This window comes from Rosa chinensis, chromosome 1 (genome assembly GCF_002994745.2).
Source record: "Rosa chinensis cultivar Old Blush chromosome 1, RchiOBHm-V2, whole genome shotgun sequence".
NCBI lineage: Eukaryota > Viridiplantae > Streptophyta > Magnoliopsida > Rosales > Rosaceae > Rosa > Rosa chinensis.
In genome coordinates this window covers 26,319,495-26,320,396 of record NC_037088.1, presented here as the reverse complement: position 1 = coordinate 26,320,396, position 902 = coordinate 26,319,495, and positions in this window count along the sequence as shown.

The window sequence follows — 902 nt, the reverse complement described above, 5'->3', positions numbered from 1 at the left end:
TACTCTTTTTTTCCTTCGACCAAGGTTATTTTTGTCCCACTGAGTTTTTATTACCCGGCAAGGTTTTTGACGAAGCAACCAGAGGAGCACCACATTTGGGCGACACAAAGGGGAGTGTTCAAGTAAATCCAGAATATGTCTGACCCAAACTCTAGGTTACTTGTGCAAATTGTAATAGGATTTATGTTAGAGATATTCTCGGAGATATTCATAGATATCCAATCATTGTACGACTACCTTTCCATGTACAACTTTGATTCTATGCTTGTAATCCTCTATATAAAGAGACATCTACTATTAATGAAAGCACGACTCAATTCTCTCCAAATTTTAGTTTTCCTAAAACACGTTAACACCACGAACGAAAAGGAGTTCCTTGTCTAGCACACGGGTAGCCTTAGGCTTGTTCTTGCTCCCATTTGGACTCCCTAATTTCTTCTTCTTCGGTGACACAATTATCTTACCATTCTTATGCTGCAGAACAAAGTCACATTTTCATCCACTTGCAATTCAAGTGCAGGGAGAGCAAGGTACCTCTTACCAAAGTGATCAAGATCAATAGTAGCCTTGTGTTTGTGTCTAGCCAGAGTAGCCTTTGACATAGGCTCTTCCAACCCCATAGCATCCTTTTTCTATACCTTCCTTGATGCTGGTAATACTTTTAGAGGCACCAATGCATTCACAGATTATCCATAGGATTGGGAGGAAGAGAGGATACCCAATTCTTAAGAAAATATGCCGCCTTAATGTCGGCAAAAAATGTTCTGAGAGTACACGGGCTCCAACTTTGTTAGAGTCTAATGACCCTTTGCCTCCCTGTGATGCATGGGCTCTTAGCGCCACTATTAGGCTGCCACCACGTGCGACACCATCACTAGCCAATTCCATTATCGCGTCACCTG